This window comes from Pinus tabuliformis, chromosome Q (assembly GCF_031772625.1).
Source record: "Pinus tabuliformis cultivar Carrire ecotype Pingquan chromosome Q, CPIR1, whole genome shotgun sequence".
Classification (NCBI taxonomy): Eukaryota; Viridiplantae; Streptophyta; class Pinopsida; order Pinales; family Pinaceae; genus Pinus; species Pinus tabuliformis.
The window spans coordinates 822,158,114-822,181,546 of NC_142296.1; the positions used below are offsets into that span (position 1 = coordinate 822,158,114).

Sequence of the window (23,433 nt, forward strand, 5' to 3'; positions counted from 1 at the left end):
CCATTAACTGAGACATATATACACAAAAATATATATATGTGCAAAATCTGCACCGCATGAGACACATGGCGCAAGCACTGCTGCTATTGAATCAAAGCTTCTTTAAAGCCTCTTGCTTCACAATATCATTGCAACCAGAGCAGGTGCAGATACAGGGTTCGAGACCCCGGGCACTCCCTCGATGCTGCCTCCTTCCACGCCTCAAAAAAAGGCCTGCCCTGTCCCTCATGACTATGTGAAAGTCTGATGACCCGCCTTCTTGCTGATGGGGCAGGGTTGGTGTTAACGAATACCACACTATCGAGCCTGATGAACACCTTCAGTACATCCGGAAGAGGAGTGGAGTCACCGCAATCTCCTTTCACACATTCACAACAACCACGACCTCTACTCTTCGGCTCTTTCACTAGTCAGCAGACTCACACCTGCTACATAATCAAAACCGGATCTATGACAAAGTCCCATAGATTTACCCGGCACGCAGTCCACCCCAGCCAATCCCCAATACCCTAAAAACACCTGGTCTTTTTCCACTGTCTCGCGTCGCCTTATTCATCGCCTTCAGCAGAATTTTGCTACTGCTGCAACGACTTTCGGCAGATCATGAGATGCATGGGGGTAAAGATGCCAGCTTCACCACCTCTGGTAAGATAATCTGCAGTCTTAAACAACATTTCATGCACATCCACAACTCCCTGGGGAGCAATGCCCAAGAAAGACAAAATAGCAATCACAATGTGGTTTCTGTAATAAGCAATCCTGCCCATCTTAAGCCTCTTCCACCAGGGCTGAGCCGGCGGGAGCGCCAGGTCCCTCTCCTCCAAGACCTCAAAGCCGACGCTGTTTGCTATTTCGACAATCTGCTTGTAGTTCCGGAGCCCAGGCAACGCATCGCCGTGCTCAATTCCGTGAATAATCTCAACATGCTCGGGGTTGTCAGCCTGAAACTTGGGCATGGTCACCCATTCATAGGTAACATAGAGGCGACCCGGTTTCAAAACTCGATAGATCTCGGCATACACATCCTGGAGCTCAGGGGCATGGCAGGTGGCCTCGATGGAATAGACAGTGTCGAAGCTGTTGTCTGCAAAGGGCATGTTGAGAAAGTTTCCGCAGACGACCTCGCAGAGGCGGTCGGGCCACGCCTTCTTGTTGTGGCTTCGGGCGTGCTCCACCTAGTTTACATTGTCTCACACTAGCGCATATGCTAGTTCATATAAACAAACATGGCTAACAAAACTCTAGTGCCAAACACCATAGGTACATAAGTCCATACAACAATGTGTTGAAGCAGACATAGCAGGCCACACTACCAGCTCACCCATCAACACAATACCAGTCGGCAGGCTCAGTCCATAATTCTCCCAATGAAGCAGATCTCAGGGGTGAATCGCCACAACCACAGCTGCGCTGGCCAATGGAGGGTGATGGACAAAAAATATTGACAAAACTTTTATTCTCTTCAGCCTAGGAGCAGCCAAGCCCACGAGGGGCTAGGCCCCTCAGGCTCTGATACCAAGATAAAATTGCAGACACTCAAAAATATATTCTATTAACATTGAATGAGGAAATTACACACATATTTATACAATCAATAGTCTTAAGATAGGAATTCTATCTTAGACGTATAGTAGTGTGGTTGAGAGATTCTCTCAACCACACACTAAACTAGGAGAAACTGTATTCTAGCTTATTCCTATTATGTAGGAATAAACTCCTCAAATAGAAAATTATAACCATAGACAAGTAGGAATTAATTATTTCCAACTAACTTGATGTTTATAATATCTTTTTTTATTGGTTGAAACAAATGCAAAGAATATTGTAATTACTATAAAGAGCTGGGTATATAAAGCTCCATGAAACAATATGTCTATTTTAAACTGTGTTTTTTTGTATGTGTCATTAAACATCGATGATGGTATATTTTTTCCCAAATTTATATGCATTATAAACATGTCATATGTTTTAATTACAAAAAAAATGGGGGTTGAGTCAAGGGACTAGGGAGGTTACTTGCTTTGGTGTTGAAGATTTTCTTGTTGTAGGAAATAAAATATAATCTGGTCATGCCAGCTTTGGAAGGTTGGGAAACGAAATTTATTGGCTTGGTATTTATAGAATTGATGGAGTTGTAGAAGGAATTGAAAAATAATTAGGAAAAGAAATTAATAAGAATAATGGGTAGGTTGCTAACTCATGAGGGTGTTGGCCACCCTTTGCAACATGTTAACCAAAAAAAAAAATCTAAGGAACAATTGGATAGGTGGTAGCCTTTCTATTAGCTGGAAATATTGTGGTGGTAGTGGTCTTTGTTAGGAGAGAGGCAATTCAAACTGTCAGTATATGAGGCATAGTCAAATCTTATTTCTTATAAGGGCTCACTAGTATGTTGTGAAACTGTTTTGAAGGTGCTAAAATGATGTGGTAAATCCCTACTTGAAAAATTGGTTGTAGTCATGGTGCTCAACTTAAATTATACTCTAACAATGTGTGTATAATGGTTATCTCCTGGTAGTAACCTGTATGGATATTTCTCCACAATTATAGTAATATGATCGTATTTTTTTTTATTGTAAGCTTTTAGCATTACTACTTACAAATATGTGGAAATATGTTCGAATTCATTCTCCTTTTTTGGCATTATTGGCCTGCCTATTTCATATGAAGTTTTTTCTAAGCCTTCCAATAACACATGCCTAGGTTATTGGGTTGGTACTTATGTTTTATCCAAGCTTAGGTTTGAATAAGCCTTGTTCTCCTTGTTGTAGATGAGATTGTTTCATGGAGTTTTAATGACTCTGTTTTATGCTCCTTGGTTTGGCATGATATTTCCTTTATTTCGTAGGCATGATGATAATTGGTTTACCTACGTTAATAGAATATTCAAATTAGAGGAAATCTCACATTAGTATATTACATAAGTATTGTGAAATATCATCACTGTATACACTATGTTAATGGCTGAATTTATGTGAATAGCTACAAGGTGATGTTTCCCATAGTAAACATGTTATTCATACACGGTTAATACTAGGCTTTGTATCTTTAATAATCTCTGCTATTATTCTTCCTCCCTAGCCCCAAAATTTGGAGGTTGGTCCCGTTCTATTTAATCAAACTCTAAGAGTGTTGAAATTAACGTGTAGTACCTATCCTTGGATATTAAAAGGTTCAGAACTAAGGAAGTGGTTGTTAAATCATAACCCTTTAGGGTCCCTTTACCATAACCACTTAAATAAATAATCCAATGATTTACATTACCACATTAATGTCATCTATGCTTGAAGGCTCGCTCTAAGAGTTGTTACCCAAATGCAATTGTAAGAACGTAGTATTGCTAGGCCTAGAATACCATGAGCGTTCAATTATCTAAATTATTGTTCCATGCGGTGGCGTGACATGCTTTACGTCATTCCATATTGAAGCTATAGCATGGTCTATGTGTGTTTGAGGGTAGCCTGCAATGGCTATCTCTCCTTAATGGAATATCTATATCTATATCTATATATATATATATATATATATATATATATATATATATATATATATATATATATATATATATATATATATATAGCGAGAGAGAGAGAGAGAGAGAGAGAGAGAGAGAGAGAGCATGATGAAACAAGTCCATTGGAGGTCAGAGGCATTGGACGTGTTCTCTTTAATTAACTTGATAACACATTCACCACATTGGGTGCATTAACTCTATACATTGTGCAATATGCGTTAACCTATGTCCATCGCATAATACATAAGTTATTGTAGTCGGGTTGGGGTTCACTAAGTCATAGCATTGTGGAGGGAAGTACTCTCACCTCCATATTAATGTCAGATGGCCAGGGGTCGGGTCCATAGAATGAGAAAAGTAACTACCACAGGGTTATCGTAACGTGACATGCAGTGTAGTTTATGTACAAATATATTTATGTATATCTATAAATTATATATCACAGCTCAATATCAATTAGGGTTATGTGTTTTGGGGCCCTTATGAGTAGGTTTTGATAAGATTTTTATGTGACCATATTGATGAACATGTTTCAATAGGATATGGATATGATATGAAACCTTGATGACAACATTATAACAACAACATCGTGATCATATTTCAAGACCTACTTTGAAGAGAATGTGGATTTAATTTTAAATATTATGAAAAGTAGTCCACACAAAGTTGAAGAAGGAGGTGGGTGCCTCCACTGAGGTTGGCGCCTAAATCAGGTTGAAGCCTACAACAAGTTAAAGCTTGCACATTTATGAGGTTGGTGCTTCAATTAGGTTTCATCCTATGGCAAATTTTTTATTTCATGTCTTGGGGGTGGGTTCCTTCAATAGGTCAGTGCATGAAAATATATGTAATGCATTTAAGAAGAAGAAAATATTTTGTGGTTTTATCCTGCAAGGATTTCCACATAAAATCTTGTGCCCTCTTATGATAATGTGATGACAACTTCTTGATGCATGGTTTCATTCATTTTTATAATGAAAATTGTTATGATACACTAGTGCATGGTTAATTATTGATGAAATGTGTTGAAATTATAAGTTTGTTGTTACATTGATTCACCCCATCCTCATAGTGTAATATTTGGTCTAACAACAATAGCCTTGATTTTACTAGAATATTTATATCAACCTACAAAATAGCCCCATTATATAGTGGATTCATTAGGCTCATGAAAAAAAACCAACATTTTTTCCTATGTTCAACTTGACTTTGTTTTATATTTGACTTGTAATACTCTCCTTAATACACAAAGGAATTCTTAATAACACACCAATACCCTTGGTAATATTTCTTGCATTAAATAAATGTAAGAATAACTTGAAAAGTCCAACATTACATAGCATGACAAACTCATGGATCTAAGCATTATCAAAGGATGTCCATTGTGAGAGTCTAACTCACATGTTAAACTATTCACACACCATGCAAGGGAATTTATCACCATGAATTAGTAACCTCTTAACCACACTAATTATTTATGAGGATCCTCTCATAAGACTCATACATGATCTTCCCTTTTACATTTAGAAAGAAATGATTTGAATTTTCTAGTAACCTAGTTATTCATGTATATTAAATATGAAATCAATGCACACTATGCATAATTCCATGCATGGTAAATATTTGCATGATCTACTTCAATTTACCTTTTTTCTTTCTAAGACACCATTCCTTAGATGATTGTAATAGAGAGCCAACCAACAACGTTTATTCGTAGATTTCCAACAACTTGATCACTTTTGCTTGGATGTGACTACAATTTGTTTGGAAACAACCTTTTCTTCCTAAGATACTAGTCTATGTGCATGCCTTTTCATACAATGTGATTAAATGATAGATTATATTTCCATGGAATGGAATATTTTTCTAATGACCGTCACTTACTACCATCATCTATATTGAAATTATTTTCCACAATGCACTAGTTGGCCCAATACCATATAAAACTCTATATTGGTAGACATTGGATCTAGCACCTTCTTGGTCTTATGAAAATCCCCCTCAACCTAGACTCTATAATGGATCAAAAAATTTGTGTGGCCACTATCATGAACGTATAATCAATTCCATCACATCGACCCTAGTCAAGAACCATTTTGATGCATCAGTTGTAACATTGTAGCATCTAAGCGTTATGCATATTCTTTGTTATTGCCTAAATCTTGGTTGATTGGCAATTCTGCTTTACTAAATGATTGACCTTACTGAGAAATTTTTCAATTTCTTGTTTCAATAAGCTAGATTGTAATTACAATTAGAAAAGGTAGGATTACAAATATCATGAAAAACTAGACTTTTGTAGGTTACTCATGCCTTAAACTTTCACAATATGTTTTTACTATTTCTTCATCTAAATTCCTTTGAGAGTCATTTGAGTTGAATGCAATGCCACTATGACTTATAGGGATTGTGTGCTCCACCAATGAATAATTATATGCATATTAAGTTTACATTATTACACTTTATTATATCCTTTTTCACTTCTTGTACTAACACACCAAATGTATTCTATAACTTCAATGCATCAACATTCTTAGTAAGCAAAGATAACACAAATTTAGAATTGAAGACTGTGCACACCACCATAGAATTCCAATTTTATGCTACATGAAATTTGTAACATACCTCAGCCCTCTGCTAGCTAAATTCTACTCCTTGTGAGGCATGATCTCATGCTGGTTACCTTTGGTACCTTATGTACTAGAAAATCCCCCCTTATTCTAGGAATTATGGCATGTGCATGGTAGTATGCAATGCATATGAAAACATGCATTTAATTTAAGACCCGTATGTAAGTAACAACAATATAAGAATTATTTTGGTAGGTCCCTATAATACTAGTGTAGCCCCCATATTATTGTCTATGCCCCATAGAATCCCACTATTGTTATTGTTGAGCCCTTACATTATTATTTTCATGTAGGCCCTGATTAGATTTTGACCCTTTAGACTACTATATATACTAGGGAGGTCTTGTCATTTGAATCATCCAAGGATTATTCATTTATGTGATGTAAATGGAGGTCTCCCCCTCAAAGTTTCTTATTATCTAGCTGCTGATCTCTCTTTTCTTATGTTTCTATGTTATTTTTGATATAGATACATAACATTTTGTATCATCGCTCCCGATCTATGGTTTTGTTGCTTTAAAAGGGTCATCATGGAATTTTCACTATATTTTTTTTTACACGAAGCTCTAGACTGTGAAATTGATACCACGTGAAGGAAAAATATTGATTAACATTGTGTTACAGTTTAAGACCTTGGTTCTAGGGAAAATCATAATAAATTTATCTTTGTGAATCATGTTAAAGAGGGAGTCCATACAGGATGATAGAATTTTTTTTTTTTATTTTGAGGAAAAACCTGTGAACAGTTTTGAAACCAACATTTCGGACTAGCTTAGTGAGTCCATCATTAGGGCAATGAGATTTGTTTTTGAGAAGAGAGCGTGAAAATTACGAAGCTTATTAATAGTTATTTGAAAAACATTGTTGTTGTCTTCATTAGTAGTCGACTTATAAATGATAAATTAATTAATAATTATTTAATTTATTTATTTAGATAGGTATTTATTATATATTATTATTATTATTTATTTATTTAGTTATAATTTTATTATATTATTGTTTATATATATAGATATAATTTATTATTTAAATTTCAAATAAAATAAATCTATTATTTATTTACTAATTAATTTATTATAAATAAATAAAAATAAATTAATAAATATGTATTTATTATATTTATTTATTTAGTTATAATTTTATTATATTATTGTTTCTATATATATATATATATATATATATATATATATATATATATATATATATATTTATTATTTAGATTTCAAATAAAATAAATCTATTATTTTATTATTATTATTATTATTTATTTATTATTATGTTTATTGCTTTTTTATTTTATTTAATAGGGGTTTCCAGTGTCACTTAACTTTAGTCCGTTGTCTCTATTCATATTATTGGAGGATTTTTCGATTTCAATTGCTTCTTTTACCCTTCTTTTTGAATAATGGTCTTTTACCCTTCTTTTTAAATAATGGTCTTCCTTATGAATTAATTTTGCTTGTTCCATGCAAATATAACATGAGGAGGAACAAGCTTGCTCAGCTAGCCCAGATTTTTCTGACCTAGTTCTTGAAATGTCATTAATATGCTCTTTTAGCCTAATGCCAAAGGATCTCCTTGTTTCACCTATATATACTTTGCCACAAGAGCAAGGAATTGAGTATACTCCTTTGTGATTTTTTGGGTCAATTAGGTCCTTGGCATAATCTAGCAAGTTTTTGATGGTGTTAGGGGGTGTGAAGGCAACCATAATGTTATGCTTGGTGAGAATTCTAGCGATTTTGTCAGTGGTTCCTTTAATATAGGGTAAGGAGATTCTAGGGTTTTCCAGAGTCTTCCTTTTTTGGGTATTGGTTGTGGATTCTTTGAATATCTTTTGGATAATGTTTTTCTGATAGCCATTGTTGATGAAGACCTTGTAGAGATGGTTAAGTTCTTCTTCTAAATGATCAAGGTCAGAGATTCTTGAAGCTCTGGTAGCTAGGGTTTTGATGACTCCTACTTTTTGCTTCGGATGGTGGTGGGAACAAACAATAATATAATAAAATTATAACTTAATAAATAAATAATAGATTTATTTTATTTGAAATTTAAATAATAAATTATATATATATATATATATATATATATATATATATATATATATATATATATATATACAATAATATAAAAAATATAATAAATAAATAAATAATAATAATATATAATAAATACCTATCTAAATAAATAAATTAAATAAGTATTAATTAATTTACCATTTATAAGCCGATTACTAATGAAGACAACAGCAATATTTTTCAAATAACTATTAATAAGCTTCGTAATTTTCACGCTCTCTTCTCAAAAACAAATCTCATTGCCCTGATGATGGACTCACTAAGCTAGTCCGAAACGTTGGTTTCAAAACTGTTCACAGGTTTTTCCTCAAAATAAAAAAAAATTGTGAATCATATTTAAATTTCACTGAATTTAGTTTTTCTTGTATCAATTGTAGGGCCAAAGGTTAAAAAAATGACATGTGTCATACTGTACCAGGTCATCATGGGAGATTTGGCATAACTTCATCTTAAAGAATTCAATCTCAATCTAACTAGTGGGGTTGAAAAGGAGACACATAGGGATACAACAAGAAATAATTTAAGACCTTGGGAGGCCGAAATCACAAAGATACACAAAGGTTTCAAGGTCAACCTTATCAACAAGCTCGAAATCAATATCTTAAAAGGTGTGTATTTTTAAATTTGCATAACTTTTGTTTGAAAAATTAGTTTGAAGTGATTCAAGGGGAATAGTGAAGCATAGATACCATTAATTGATTCCAAAATTCTTCCACAAAAAAAGTATACACCCATCCATCCCTCAAAAATCTTTACTCTGAAGCATGAAGAAGAATAAATGCAACATGATATATCAAAATTACGAGACCAAGTGCAATGACTTTTAACAACACAAAGAGAAACCAACAATGAATCATAATATAAGCTTGACAGTTTACACTGTAACAGCCCTCGTGAAAATTCCAAGTAAAAAATATATAAATACCACGGATGATGGGTCATGTATTCCAAGATTAATGGTGGGCAAGACATCCTAGGGGGTGTTCATTTGGTTGTTTATGGCTAAGGAAATTAGCAAAGGAAATGGCTAAGACATTAAAGAGGCAAAAAGGTATTTTGGCTCATTTATTTATGAAAATAATGGAAATTAGGAGAAAAGGAAGGTGAAAGGTCACAGGTTGCATGTGAGGAGGAAATTGAAGGAAAATAATGGAAAATGAAGAAAATAGAGGCCTCATTAATAAAAAAGCTTCTAAGGATCAGTTGGCAAGCTTCTTTCTTTCAATGTGAACCTTTTGTCAGTTTAGCTTTGGAGCTCTCTCATTATTCTCTCTCTCTCATATTGTTGGACACTTAGAGATTTCTTGGATCACTTTGGCACTGTAGAAAGAAAAGAAAAGAAGGTAAGATGAGGCAAAGATCAAATAGGGAAAGGCAGGATCAAACAGCTACAACAAGCTTCACTGCAGGTATCAACTTGCATGTGTATTTTTCTTGCTATATTTGGCATGCATGGGATTGCATGTGTTTCTTTTCTACCATGGCATGGGTCTTGCCATGTGTGACAGTATTTTTAGCCTAGCCTTTCCATTTCCTAATAGCTTTGATGAGATGGGTTCTCTCACGCGCTTTGTGGGGGATGGGCGGATTGGATTCGAAGTTGAGTGGGGTGGATCTCCGAATTGACAAACACATGGTGGTAGCCATCCCTAGACTGGACTAAGGATTCATGAAACCATTGTCCTAGTAACCCCTGAACTGGACTGTGCGTTGCGGTAAAGCTAGATTGTGTGCCTCGATGGGCCTAGGAATCCTTGTGGTGAATGGTGGGATGTATGGTAAATCCAAGAGGTGTATTTTCTCTCCGTTGGGCCTAGTAATTTCGGGATGGAATGCATGGCAAATCCTAGAGAGTATGTCTTGGTGTAGGGCCTAGTCATCCCTAAATCAGACTACGGATGCACGATAGAGCCTTAGAGACTAGAAGGCACTCAAATTCCTCACGGTTTAGGCGAGGAACTCCGGTGGCATCCACATTGATTGGTGTTTTTTAAGTGTTATATTAGTCCCACATTCATGCTTGGAATATGGCATGGGGGTGATTGGATGAAGAGAGACTTGGCTCAGCCAATATATGGTTGGGTGGAACGTGGTAGTCCCATCGCCGATTGGTTCATTGCATTTATTGATAAAAAATTCATTCCCTTGATTTTCATGTGCAAATGTATTGATGTATATATGCATTTTTTGAAGAATCTTCGGCGAAAATCACATAGAAAAACTTATGTCAACGCGTTTCGAACCATCTAGTGTGGTTCATCGTCGAGACAAGTTGAATGAGCAGATCACATTTAGCATATTAAATAGACAGGGCAGAGAATCCATGACTCAACGACTGAAAAATAACAGCTAGAAATGACATGATAACGACTAGTTTGACCGAGATAAAGGGAAATTAATAATAATAATAATATTATTATTATTAATAATATTTTCTTTTAAAAATAAAATTAATAATAAGAAAATCAAATATTAATAATTTCAAATATGTTGAAAAAATTAATATGAATTAAATTAAAAATTATATACAATGAATTACTTTTAAATTTTTTTTTAATAGTTAGTCAATAATATTTTCTTTTTAAAATTAAAATTACTAATAAGTAAATCAAAAAATAAATAATTTCAAATATGTTGAAAAAATTAAAATGAATTAAATTAAAAATCATATAAAATGAATTACTTTTAAATTAATTTTTTTTTTAAACGTCAAACATGGAGTAATAAATGATTGTAAAAAAAAGAGAGTTTAATAATAATAATAAAATAAAATTATTACAATAATAACAATTAATTTAAGGAACCAAAAGTATATTAGTTTTAAATTAAAATTAGATTAATTTTAAAAATTAAAATAAATTTAATACGCAAAGAGACTACACAAAAATTGATAAGTAAAATACATAATTATAAATAAAACTAAATATATTAAGAACCATTAATAGTTTAAATAAATTAACTAATATGAAATTAATTTTAGTGAATAAATTATAATTAAATCAAAATTGAAACACAAAGTTTAACATAAATATTAATAATAGATAAAATAATAAAGATAAATAACAATAATAACATAGATAAATAAATAAATAGATAAAGTTATATATATATATATATATATATATATATATATATATATATATATATATATATATATATATACATATACATATACATATACATATACACATACATATAATAAAATTGATATAAATCACAAACTTAATAAAAAACAAATACTAAGGGAGAGAAAGAAGGCAAACAACTAGGAGGAGAGGGCTGGGACCCAACAACTACTAATCTTCCAACCATCCTCTCTATTCAGATTGATCAGCCTTTTTTCAATCTCAAGGGCTTCCCTAAATTTCTGGTGATGGAATTGAGACACTTTGATGTCTCTAAGCAAGTTAAACCCAGTTAACCTATTATCATTATTCATTAATATCCTAGAACAATATTTATTTACTATCCCATTATTATTTCCAATGTTAATATCATTATTATCAATATTGGCATTGTTAGTAGTGTTAATATTTTCCTTATCAATATTTTTGTTCCTATTATGTTGGTTATATGCACATTTACCTTGGAGGGTGTTACAGAGTGGTATCAAAGCATGGTTTAAACACTTGGACTGGATGGGCTCTATCATAGGTGAAATGAAGAACAAAGGTTTAAAATTTAGACCTTTCTTTCATATCTGTCATAAATTTCTTCTGTAGCATATTAGAAGTTGAAATTTTTTCCATATCAAAGGTAAATCCCACTGATAATGTGGTCAAAATTTCAGATATTGGTTCACAATACTTTAGGAATTATGATCTAAGGAAAATGACCTTCATGAATGCACCTTTAATAGGTCATGCTGGAATTTCTACAATAACTTATCTTCTGTAGGCTTTCAAAAGCTGAAAAATTATCCACATTAAGGAGGAAATACCATTGATTATGTGGTAGAAATTTTAGACACTGGGTCACAATATTTTAGGAGATATGAGTAGTGGGAGTCGAACCTTCTGAATGCTCCTAAAATCAAGCCTCAAACAGGTCATGCTGACATTTTTGTTGTAACTTTTCCTTTGGGCACTCTTAGGAGTAAATTTTTTTCCAAAATGAGGGGAACTCCCACTCTATTGTCATAAAAAATTTAGACATTTATTCGCTATAGTTTAGGATATATGACCAGTGGAAGTCAATATTTTGGGATACTCCTAGAATTGTGCACCAAATAGGATTTCGTTGGTATTTTGTTATAACTTTTCATCTATGAAATCTCAGAAGTTGAAACTTGAACCATAGTGAGGGAAAATATCACTGATCATATGGTTCAGTTTCCATAACTTTTACTACTACATTTTAGGATATACGCATTGAATCATTGGCTATATTAGTTTGCATGCAAATTGTTTGATGAAATTCTTAAATGGTTCAATGATTAATTGCATACAAACTGTTTGATAAAATGCCCCATTGAGTATGTTGTTTGTGGTTGTGGATAGTATTGACGTGTAATAGTATTTCTATAGTTGATATATGCTTACTTGTATGCAAATGGTTTGCTATATTAGTTTGCATGTAAAGTTTTTGAAGAAATGCTTACATGCAAATGTAATAGTATAGTAGTTGTTTGAAGAAAATCTAAAAGTATGCTAATTTTTTGAAGAAAGTGTTATTTTTTTTGGATGGGATAGTATTGTGATATGATAATATGGATATAGTTGATCTATGCCTATTTTCATGCAAAGAATTTGAAGAGTTCCATGTAGGGAATTTGAAAGGTTGCATGCAAGGAATTTGAAAAGTTGCATATAAGGAAATGGAAAAAGTGGCATGTTTTTATTTATTATGTTACAAGTGAAATAAATGCAATGTTTTTTACTTAATCTCATACAAAATATATGAGAAATGAAAATCAATTTTTTTTCAAGTGTGGTTAAATTTAGTAGATATTTGGAGATCCCATTTCCATAATTGGACATTGGAGATCGGGGCATATAGTAGCTTCCTCCTTCTACCTTAGTGTGGACCATGGATAGTAAGGGGGTATGCTTATAGTCTGTTTGAATGCTTGATTAAATGTGTGATATGTGTTTGTACTTATAAAATTGTATGAAGGAATGCTATTGTTTTAATACGGTTATACTAACATAATATGTGTTGAGACAACTGATATGCACTTGTGTGCAAGTGGGTGAAAATTTTAGTATTATGACTATGATTATGAGTTGATTGCCGATTATGACATGGTTGTTAGTATTGGTGAATGCTAATTTCAAATTAATAGACACGATGTCTTGATTTTTGGAACATGTGACTGACTGTGTATGGATTATATGTTGCTTGCATGCTGATTTCATGATACCTACTTACATCCTTGTATGTTAGGTTACATTTTTGAATATTTTGATTACATGTAATAGTCTTGTAGGTTGATTACAAGAATTGATTGCTTATGTTCGACTACATGCATTTATGCGTAGGTGTAGTTGATTTCACATTACTTATTGATCCAAGTGGATATTGGTGGCCACCCACCAAGTCCACTTGGAACCCCACCATTGTTTCTTTTAGCTTTTCAGTTTCCTTAATTGTAGCGCATTTTACTATTTTCAGCAATTTTTCAGGTCCTGAACTTCTGGAGCTGTTTTGAGGCCCTAAACGACTTTTTTTTGGGAAAAGTGGGAGAAACATGGGTCCATGGACCGATGTTTCTCTTCCCAAAGTTGTAGTTCTCAGATAGATCTTTCTAACGAGATATTGTGCGTGTCAAACAGAGATCATATGCCAAAGTTACGACCCCGAGAAGTTGATGTACCAATTTACCCAAACGGAGTCCACAGTGTGGCGTTTCATCTTCTAGGGTTAGGTTTCTAGATTTTTAGGGTTTTCCATTGTTTCTCAACAATAAATAGGCCTTCGAGCCTCATTGTAATGGAGTTGAGAGGCATGTAGCCGCCACATCTCTTCTCAGAGATAAGTTACCATCGCCCTAGCTAGTTTATTTCCATTTCTGTTTGTAAGCATATTTCAGTATTTTTACAGTAATGAAATGAAGTATTATTTTTGTTACATCTCTATATGTATGGTTATATCTGTAATTTTTTGTGTTCCTGTTTAAATCTGGATCAATGGTATTAGAGCGGTCTGCTCTTTCTCTGTCTTTCTTTGCATGTCCCCAACGAGGTCAGGATATAACGAGTTAGGGTTTGAATTGGTCGAACCTTTGCAAGACTAACCTCGCAAATCCTGATGGCCTCCCATGGTGGATGAAAAGAAAGATGAGGAGGCAGGAGATCCTATCAAAATCTTGCTCAAAGAGGCCCTCGAGTGACAAAGGAACGCGATGATGGACAACTTTGGCCAGATCCTTCAACGAGTACCCAGGGGCGACACATCTACTTCCAACAGCTACTCTGGAAGTGCCACACCCTTTAAGGTACAAGTTAACTTTGACATTCCCATATTTGAGGGTCAGATAGATGCAGACACCGTAGATAAATGGTTAAATCTACTAGAAGGGTATTTTTCTATTCATGATTTTTCCAACTAGGAAAAGATTACTTTCTCTCTTCTCAAAGCTGACCCCCACGTCAAGGATTGGTGGTAAACCTACTGCGAACAGAAGGATGAAAGTAAGACCTCACTATTTTCAGCCGCACCCACTTGGAATTCATTTTGGACTGCCATCAAGGAGCAGTACCCTGTCAGAAGCTATGAGGATCAATACATAAAGTGGACCATGCTGCGGCAGGGAAGGGACCAAGACATGCCGAAGTTTACCAATATTTTCCATACCCTTCACATAAAGTTGGTTATCAAGGATTCGGAGCAGCATTTGATACTCAAATACCACGACTACCTGCACAGGTACATCCAGGAAGAAATAGAATTCTTGAACATCTCCTCGCTGGGCAAGGGATACCGATATGCCATCAAGATTGAGTGGAAGTTTAAACAAAAGAAGCGAGACTTTGGATCTGCAAATCAAAAGCAAGGGAAAGGTGCCCCCAAACCGTAGAAAAAAGGACAAAGTCAAGGCGAGGTAGCCTAAGACAACCCGCCAAAGCTGCAAGCAAAGAATAGCGTCGCAAAGCCACAAAAGGACACGGGAAAGTGGTGTGAGTTCCATAAGAGCTCCACTCACAACATTAGTGAGTGTCGGGCCAATCAGTCACTGGTGGCCAAGCTAAAGGTTTCAGAATCAGATGCATGTTCCGACTTTGAGTCAGAAGCCGACAAGGGGAATGACAAAGGGAAGCAGATTATTGATGCAGAGCCCAACACCACTATTGCCACCACGAAGATCCAGAGGAGGAGGAGCATATATTCCAATCCTAGATGTGGGTAAAGGGCTCCCCGCTATAGTTCATTGTCAACAGCGGAAGCCAAAAGAACCTCATTTCAGCAGAGGTCGTGAAGTAGCTAGACTTACCGACCACAGCACATCCATAACCGTATACCATTGGGTGGCTTCACCAAGGACAGGGTCTTCACGTGAGCCAGCAGTGTCACCTTCCATACAACATCAATCCCTTCACAGTTGAGGTATTGTGTGAAATTGCTCCCCTTGATGTTAGTGATGTATTATTAGGAAAACCATACTTGTGGAAGTGGCATGTTGTGTATTAATCAAGGCTCCGTGTTGTTATTGTTACTTTGGGAAATAAGTTGTATAGGATATCGAAGGTAGCACTGCCTACCACCATCTCTTTGTTTACTACAAAACAATGCAGTAAGCTCATTTCCAAAATTGGGAAATTTGTTTTCCTGATGATACGCCCTTAAGGAAAGAAGAAGACAATGGCCACGACCTCCAGACAGGGCCCCTCCCCACAACAACTACAGATGGACAAGGTCGTGGAGGAGTACAAGGACATCTTCACCTCCCCCATAGGGGTTCCTCTGCACTATTAGGTCAAGCACTCCATCGATCTGACCCCAGGTGCGTTGCTACCCAATGGACCAATCTATCGGTGCTCCATTCTGAAGAACAATGAAATCAAGAGGCAGATTCAGGAGTTGCTATAGAAATGTCACATCCATCCTAGTTCATTGCCCTATGGGAGCCCGATCGTGTTGGTATAGAAGTAGGATAGGACTTGGAGACTTTCTATTGAATATCGGGCGCTGAACAAGATCACTGTCCATAATAGGTACCTAATCCCACGGATTGATGACCTCCTGGACCAACTAAAGGGGGAAAAATATTTTAGCAAGATCTATTTGAAGTCAGGATATCACCAAGTAAGAGTCGAACCCTCCGATGTGTGGAAGACTACCTTCAAAGCCAAGGAGGGCCTTTTCAAATGGTTGGTTATGCCTTTCGGATTGACGAATGCTCCTACAACCTTCATGAGGCTAATGGATGACATCTTGCAGCCATTCACCAACTCATTTGTAGTGGTATAATTGGATGACATCCTGATCTTCAGCCATAGTTGGGAAGAGCACCTCCACCACATCCGATAGGTTCTCCAAACACTGCGGTAACACAAGTTATGTGCCAATTTGGAGAAATGCACTTTTGTCATGACACAGGTTTAGTATCTGGGATACATTATTGATGAACAGGGGGTGAATGTGGATCCAACCAAGATCCAATTCATTCGGGATTGGCCATCTCCAACCACTCTGACAGAGCTCCGTAGCTTTCTAGGCCTTGCCAACTTCTACCGCAAGTTCATGTTGGGATTTTCTCATATCACTTGGCCCTTGAGTCAAGTCACCAAGGGAGGAGCAAAAGAAAAATTCTTTTGGTCTGAATCTCAATAGAAGGCATTCACAGAGTTGAAAGATTACCTCTACTCGGCACCAGTGCTCGCATTACCAGACTTGAAACAACCATTTGAGGTCGAGATATATGCCTTTGACTATGTTATTGGGGCAGTCCTTACTCAACACGGGAATCTAGTGGAATATCACAGTGACACACTTTCAGACACAATTCGAAAGTATCCCACTTATGACAAAGAGATGTATTCCATTGTGTAGGCCTGCTGACAATGGAAACATTACATTTTGGGGAAGGAAATGGTCATCCACACAAACCACCAACCCCTACAGTTCATACAGACCCAAGGGAAATTGCAGAATGATCACCATCAGAAGTGGTCCACATACCTACAACAGTTCCATTTGAATATCAGGTATAAGAAGGGCAGCACTAATAATGTGCAGATTTCCTTAGTCGACCACCGATCATGGCGTTAACCACCGTGCTCAACTCTTATGGGTACGAGACTTCTTATTGGCCACTTCTCTACAAAAGCGACCCAGAATTCGGTCACACATACCAGACACTCTTGGAGGGTCAACATGTTCCAGATTTTCACCTCCAACATGCCTTGTTATGCCACCTGGGTCACCTTTATGTTACTGCAAGCGAGCGTGCCAAGATGATTTGGGAAGCACACTACAGTCGGGCTGCTGGGCATTTCAGGGTCGAGAAAATGGTGGCAGTACTGTAGAAGTATTTCTATTGGCCGAATCTTCGACAGGATTTCGAGAAGTGCATCAGATCTTGCATTACTTGTGCCATTGCTAAACTGACCATCAAGAAGCAAGGCCTCTATACCTTGCTTCCTACCCCTAGTCGACCTTGGGAATCCATCTCCATGGATTACATGTCAGGCCTTCCTTCTACTAAGCATGGAAACAACTGTGTTTTTGTGGTCGTCGACAGGTTCTCGAAGATGGCCATTATGGCGGTCTGCAAGAAGAATATCACAGTAGAAGCCACTGCTAAACTCTTCTTTGAACGAGTGTGGGTACACTTTGGGATCCCATAGTCTATCATCTTAGATCAGGACAATAGGTTCCTCAGTACATTTTGGTCTAGTCTCTGGTCGATGCTGGACACCAAACTCACTAAGTCCACAGCCTTCCATCCTCAAACTGATGGCCAGACAAAGGTTGTCAATAGGACGATCGTACACATTCTACGCATGTACAAATCAAAGCATCCATGCACATGGGATGATAGCCTCCCCTATGTTCAGCACAGCTACAACTGGGCTCTCCATATCTCGACTGGCAACAACCCTTTTCAGGTGGGCTTGGGATTCTCCTATGTCCCATTGATGTGGTCATGCCATTTGTAGCTACTCATGCAGATTCGGTTCATGTCCAGTCCGAAACAAATAAGGCAAACAAATTCATTGAGAACATCCAACATGTTTTCCAGGAGGTCCACGAAATTTTGGAGAAATAAAATTCCAAGTACAAGTAGCGACATGATCAACATCGGGTGCCACAGAAGTTTCAGGTTGGCGACAAAGTCTGGTTGCATTTGCAAAAGGAACACCTTATAGGAGCCTATCAAAAACTCAGACCACTCCGATATGGTCCTTAAACCATTACCAAGGCTATGGGAGACAATGCATTTGAGCTCAGAATTCCCCCATTCTTTGGCCTACACCCATTGTTTAATGTGGACCGCCTTCGGCCAAACTTTCCACCTTTACTAGACACATTTGACATTGCAGAACAGCTCACACCCACATACTTAAATCTAGATTGCCTGGAACAAGCTGTAACTGATCGGATCATGGACACATAGATCAAGCACACTCGCCAACAAAATATCCAACTGTATCGAGTTGTCAAAGTAGGCCAACTCCTTCACCAGGGCAAGTGGCTCACCAGGGACCAAGTTCAGCAGAAGTTTCCTTATCTCATGGAGGAACTCAACGCAATGGGGACTACTGCTTCCTAAGGGGGTAGGAATGATCCAGGTGGATAATGGTGTCACCCGCCAAGTCCACTTGGACCCCCACCATTGTTTCTTTCAGCTTTTCAGTTTCCTTAATTGTAGCACAGTTTACTATTTTTAGCAGTTTTTTCGGGTCCTGAACTTCCGGAGCTGTTTTGAGGCCCTAAACAATGTCTTTTTGGAAAATTGGGAGTAACATGGGTCCATGGACCAATGTTTTTGTTACCAAAGTTGTATTTCTTGGATAGATCTTTCTAACGAGATATTTTGCGCATCAAACGGAGATCGTATGCCAAAGTTACGACCCCGGGAAGTTGATGTACCAATTTACCCAAACGGGGTCCACAGTTTGGCGTTTCATCTTCTAGGGTTATGTTTTTGGATGTTTAGGGTTTTCCATTGTTTCTCAACAATAAATAGGCCTTCAAGCCTTATTGTAACAGAGTTGAGAGGCATGTAGCCACCACATCTCTTCTCAAAGATAAGCTACCATCGCCCTAGCTAGTTTATTTTCATTTCTGTTTGTAAGCATATTTCAGTATTTTTGCAATAATGAAATGAAGTATTATTTCTGATGCATCTCTATATGTATGGTTATATCTATAATTTTTTGTGTTCCTGTTTAAATCCGGATCATTTATGCATACTATTGGTTGCATGTGGAAATGTGTACAATGGAGTAATGGTTGTTGTCATGCATGAGGTCATGTTTTGTGTACTTGATATGGTCATGCATTGATGATTGGACTCTAGATAGAATGATGTGTATATGGTTTGGTACTCATTTGTTATGTGTGTATATGCAATTGTTATGCATGTATGGTCATGGCTATGATTATGCATGTATAGTAGGTCAAACATGCCTTGTGAAGTCATTGTATGCAATTTAGGTCATCATGATGCTATTGGTTGTTATGATGCTAATGAGCTAGTTGAGATAGAGCAAGGGATGCAGATCATCATAATGAGGTTGCAGCATTAGACTTTGGGATAAGAGCAAATCATCATACAGGTAGTGTATGTTTGGCATGTAGGTATGTAAGTTAAGGATTATTATATGCATTAGGGTTATATACATTAGGTTTATGAACATGTATTTGATGTTATGGTTAAATTCATGACAGATGTTAGATGATTAGTGTGGTTATATGCACACGTGTCAAATAGTCAAGAATGATAGTAACCTATAGTTGTATGCATAATTTGTTATTGTTGTTTTATATTAGATAACCTGATGATTATGTTGTATGTTGTTGATGAGTATGATATATATCTTATTGTTGTTATATGCTATTAACTTGATGATTAGGGTTATTTCATTGAGATCTTGATGTTATAATTTGGATTGGTCATATGCATCATGGTTATGTTCATTTCCTTGAAGATCTTGTTGTTATATATTGTGTTAACCTTGTTTGACCTACGCAAATGGTTATGGTTGCGATATTCAGATATGAGCCGACATATTTGTGATATGGTGTCAAACTAATCTAGATTGATCATACATATGTGATTTTTATGCATGAACAACAAATGCTTATGAATGGTGGGCTCCAGTATTGCAGCAATAATGTTGCAACTCCTGGGACTCCCTTCTTTACTTTTATCAACCCTGTAGTTCGTAACAAACTTGGAAGCGACGGTGCAGTATGCAGAAGTACTAGCTCTTACTGCAACTGTCACTTGGTCAGCTGGCACAAGTCCGCTAGGGGCTTAAGCTAACTTCTATGAGCTATTAGAAGAAGCTTTTTAACTGATGGATGAAAGCTAACTCAAAGGAAGCTAATCTACTTGCGGGAAGAAACTGAAAGCCAAAAAGTAACGCAAACCCTAGAAAACCCTAATACTACCGGCTAGTCCTACTGATGCAAAGGAGAGAATGCAAACTACTGGAAGGGATGCCATTAATTCTATGAAGGTAAAATACATGTGTCTAGACTACCTCTACCTGAAGAAAACATCTTTTTGTATTTTTGAATAAGTTATTAGAATTATCATGAATGTGCTTTTAATTGGCTTTTTACTGTGCAGGGGTGGATGACAAAGGAGAAATGCTTGGAAAAGGTTGGGAAGGTTCAGAGAGGGTCTAAGGAGTCCCTAACACCCTTCCAGAGAGTTTCACAAAGTTTTGGCTATCAAGAAACCTCATTTGTGAGCTTCTACAGGAAGTCTGCAGGGGTTCTACAGGATGTTCAGGGATTTCTACAGGATGTTCTGAAATTTCTACAGGATGTTTAAAAAGTGGATTTTAGAGGATGGGTGAGTGAGGGAAGATGAATGAATGGATAGGGAGGGAGGATAGGGGCCTGGAGTGACCTAGGGACTGGTGGATGGAGTGGTGAGAGGGTGTAGAAGGCTGACTTGGCTTAAAGAAGGCTAAGACAATGATGGAGCAAGAAGGTAGGGTTACGTGGGCAAAAGGACAGGTGTGATACGAGGAAGCTAGCTAGGAGATGGAACAACTGGCTCTGATGAAGCTTAGGCAGATGAGAGAGTGGTAGAGATTCCCTGCACGGTGTACATTTAACCGAATCAACAAAGTCTTACAAATAATAAAAGTCCTAGCTAATCTAATCTAACTGTCAATAAAACGAATGAACAACAGCTTTATTTGGGAAGAAAACCATGTACATCAATCATGCAAAGAAACATTTCAAAGATCTGAACCCATAACTAACTTCTGCAAATGAAAACAGTACAGTAAGGATTGCATGGTCAAGCAAACTAGTGTTTTTGTTGGGGCAGCGCTGTTTCTTCAATTCCAGCCCTTGATCCAATAAGGATGAGGTGAAACTGAGAGTATTGTTGACCCTTTTCTTGGAGCTTTTTTCTTGTTATTATCCTACCAATCTATTTTAAACATCTGAAGCAATTCTATTCATAAACAGTGACCTATTTAACCAACACAACTAAATCTGCCCAACAAAAATACGTTTCAAATGCATAAAACGAAAACAACGATGCATAAGGGAAAGGTAACAGTACAAAAAGGAAGCCCTAGGCTCTCAGGTTGGGCCCAACCCTTAGAGCTATGGCTCGTATAGAAAACTCAGAGTTGATATAAAATCAGACTGCTTCTCATTATCAAAAAATAGTCATAAGTCAAGAGTTATGCCAAAATGGCTACAAGAGAACAAAATAAAGCTAACAGCACTGTAGTGCAAAATATGCAATGGTTTCAAAAGTCCCTTACGAAGGCTGAGGCCTTAACATTTATACACCACGAGGGCCCTAGCTGGCCTCTTAAATATATGGGACTTGGCTGTCCAAACTGTGAGTAGACAGCCCCTTCCAAAATCTGCTTGGCTGCCTTCTAGATCCAGTTTTGGTGGCCTTTTGAGCTCGGAGTTGGGGGTGAAGATCCCAAGGAAGGGCTATTTAATTCCATAGACAACTCCCCTATGAATCCTCACCTCAAGCTTGGCTGTCTTCTAGCCCATGATTGCTCGGTTTTGCTTCAACATGTATCAAAAAACCTGAAATGAGCACGTGTTAGCCACCTAGGAAGAGTGACTACCCTTATTCGTACAAATGACATAAACATACTGAAAAATAATGCATAAGCTATGAAAAATGAAGGATTGAACAAGGACTGAACAAGGATAATTAGGCCAAATGAGCCCAACAAGTTATCGAATTTGGGGCTCATCATCACCCCCCTGCTAAAAGGGTTGCTCATCCTCTGAGAAACTAGTCCATCTCCTCGTATTTCATTGCTTTAATTGCCACCCTCACATCCCAAGCTTCAGAAGTAGTATCCTCCTCACTATCATGGAATCCGGCCTTCCTTTCCACCTCTTCCCACTGCTTATGCTCTTCTTCTTCTGTGCCTCCTTCTAACAATCCCAAAAGCAAAGGTGGACTTAGCTTGAGGCCTATCCAGCTGGCCTAGAGGTTCTGCATAGACTTCTTGTAGAGAGGCACTCGTTCCAAAGCCTCCCTCATTCTAGTTGGAGTGTGATATTCGCTGATTTTGAGGCTGTGGGACAATGTGTTCCACCTACGGGTGCAAGCATGAACAGAATTGTCCCCTAATAATCGCTCCATATCCTCGAAGTGTGCTATGGCCTGAGCCTGCCGATCCATGTACTCTAATAAAGCCTGAGAGTTGTTTGCTAGATGCTGGTGAGCGGATATCAATGCTGTGGGGTTCCTTGGCTCTGCTCTAATCAGCAGTGGTTCATGTAGTTCTCGGTCCATGACATTTCTGACCTATGCTGCTCTCTTTTCTTCGTGGTTTAACCATGAGGTCATTGCCATCAGCTGCATGTCCCCTACTGCTGTGTTGGGGTCCCACGAGGTTATTTTTGGAAGGGCCAAATTATGAAGGTAAAACTCTAAAAGCTTAGCCTTATCTTCCGATGAACTGCTGTTACATAAATCCATGAACTGCTGGGGGTTTTGGATTTGGGAGATACCCCTTTGTGCCAATGTGTTGATTTGGAATTGCAGCCACTGATCCCTTAGGTATAGGCCATAGGATTTGGTCGGCTACCTACA

The 23,433-nt window shown here is 37.0% G+C and overlaps 1 pseudogene; it reads right to left on the reverse strand.

The window, feature by feature from the left end:
- Positions 1–548: 548 nt before the first annotated feature.
- The window catches only part of LOC149222167 (24-methylenesterol C-methyltransferase 2 pseudogene), a 66,955-nt pseudogene continuing 44,070 nt past the window's right edge, over positions 549–23,433 (reverse strand).